Here is a 2,806-nt window from a genome sequence, read left to right on the forward strand (position 1 = left end):
CTTCTCGCAAACGATCCTTTTTCACTCCAATACTAATGTCAATCCGTGGAGGGAATTTGATTATTTCTTCCAATTCACTTTCTACACTTTTGTCAATGCCGAAATTCCTCATGTTATGGCAGTTCAAACTCATTCCTACGTCAATGTCATCCGGCCAGTTAACAATGTGTATAGGCTGGTATTGCCTATGCACACCGTCTCCTGCCTCGTCAAAACCAACTACCATTGTTTTATCTAGTGACATACATGTCAAAGTTTTGCTTTCGCAGTTAATCACTGCACGGTACTTTAATAGCCAATCTAACCCGATAATTACTTCCGTAGTTAAGTCTGGCACGACGACAAACTCTTGTTCAAATCGTGCCCCACATATCTCGAAGTTGACAAAAATCTGTTTTGTGACCGGTTTACTGGCCTTCCCAGTAGCACCGATAATTTTCACTCCTGTTACTGGCATAACTACGATGCCAGGTCTGTCTTTCAGTAACTCAAATATTTTCCCAGATACAGCACTCAATTCTGCACCGGTGTCAATCAACGCGTTTAGTTGTAGGTCGTGCATATTAACAGACACTACTATCTGTCTACACTTGCCCTCGACTGTTTCTTTATTTTCCCACAGTAAATCCTCGTCTATATCCAGGTCATTCCAGAAAAAACCATCCGGCTTTGATCCCAAATCCGGTTTATCTGGCGGCTTTTTCAGCCTCTGTTCACATACAGTTTTAATTTCAACACGTTTGTCCTGAGGCTTATTCTGTAGCTTCGCCTCCAGTACCGAAACCTTTTCCTGTAACTCGTCAACTAGTGAGTGTTGCTTTGCTATCAATTCACTAATCGTCACCTTCGTTGATTCCACTTTGGTCAGATTAATCTCATCCGCCAATCTACCTGGAGAAATGTGCCCAGTAGTATCTGCAATTACTTCCTCTGGATCTGCGCAACCCACACTGCTACCGTCTGACCGTATAACGTCAGCTCTAACCTCGTACACGCTGTAATCTACGTGCTTTTCTACCAATCGTGTCCGGCTATCACTAAAATTTTCGTAATCTTTCTCCTTAATACTCTCGCAATGTTTAAACTGGAGGTTTGCGTCGGATGGGTCGGCTACTTCTACCACTATAACTTTCGGTAAAGTCTGCCGGTTAGGGCCAGAACTTTCCGTTACTACTTCAACATCTAACTCCTGCGGGACGAAACACGACGAATCTTGCTCGTGCTCCCCCTTAACATCAACTATTTCTAGTAAAGTCTGCCGGTTAGGGCCAGAACTTTCTATCATTTCACAAACACTATCTTCTTGCGGGACGAGACGTAGCAAATCCTGCACGCGCTCCCCATAAACACTTCTCCCATACAGACCCCTATAATCTCTTAGTTCGTCGTATAAGCGACCGAACTGCCTTAACCAGACCTCATCCCTCTCTGCATTCCCTCGCTCGATGACGGACGTTTTATCCGACATCTGATCTTCTCTCAACAATTGCGAATCATTCTTAAACTCAATCTCCAGTTCCGCTGTGGGTATTACAGCTGCCACTTTATAATCGATTTCCGGAACACTACTTAAATTGTTCTCACTGACAGTGAATGTATTTTCTACTGCCGTGTCTACAGCTGATCTACTACTTGTGGGCGCACTCCTTTCTCCTAACACTGGCACACTCTCCCGCCGTTGATTATTCCATGCGGAATTTTCATAACGACGACACCTGGGTTTTCTCCTGTTATTGGGCCGCCAAAATTTCTCCACGCCCGGTCGGCCCCTCACCGGCGCGGCTAATGGTTTCCCTGTCTCGTCCCAGCAGATACGCTCCCCGGATACTGCTGAGGCGGCTGGTCACACCCTCTGGCGTTATTACTATTCTGCGCAGCCCGTATCACGCTAGTATGATACTGGTTTCCGTCATTCCGGTTATTATTTGCATTGTACCGATTGTTATTACGGTCCGAACCATTATTGTTATTGCTGCCATGGTTGCGGTATGCATTATTCCCATGGTTATCGTTGGTGTGGTTGCTGTGGTACCCGTTGTTGTTACCACGGCCTCTACCACTGTCGCGATTATTGCGCCAATTGTCCTCGTCCTCCACTCTTTCCAGGAAATCATTTATTGTCCTGTAATTGCTTCCTACGTAGCGATTTGTATCATCTGGAAGCTTTTTGTAGAGTTCCCAGACTATTTCGAATTCCGTGCGGCGACCACGCAAATATTCCAACTTGCGGATCCAGCCCTCACAAAACTCCTTCATCGAGCCGCGCGAATTCGCATCGAAAGGCCTCGATACGACAAATTCGCGCCAGACACTTTGCTGTTTTTGCTCTGACCAGTATTCAGCCAGAAACAAATTTTTAAACTCGTCAAAAGTCAGGTTCGTAATGTTGAGGTTTAGGCCCCAACGCTTGGCATCACCAGCCAACACATCAATAACCGCATTAATTTTTCTCTCATTAGTCCATGATCTGGGTAAAACTCTTTCACAATTTTTAATGAAATCCGTCGGGTGTATACCGCCTTTTTTCAAGGGGTCGAACCGCTCCTCTTTCGTCAACAACTCCGAACTATGGGCACAGATTGGCATATAGCTCTGTTTTTCGTCAAATTTCCTTTCTAATTCCGACACCCTCGTAATCACTTGGCAAGTGGTTGTCGCAAGCGTTTCCACTTCCCTCTTTTTCTCTTCGCAGGTGTTAGCCTGCTTCGTCACTTTGGTATCTACTTCGGATACTAAAGCCTTTAAAGTTTCCACCTTCTGTTGATCCTCTTTTCTCACTAATTGAATTTGTTCCGTCACCTTATTC

Source organism: Schistocerca piceifrons, chromosome 3, assembly GCF_021461385.2.
Source record: "Schistocerca piceifrons isolate TAMUIC-IGC-003096 chromosome 3, iqSchPice1.1, whole genome shotgun sequence".
NCBI lineage: Eukaryota > Metazoa > Arthropoda > Insecta > Orthoptera > Acrididae > Schistocerca > Schistocerca piceifrons.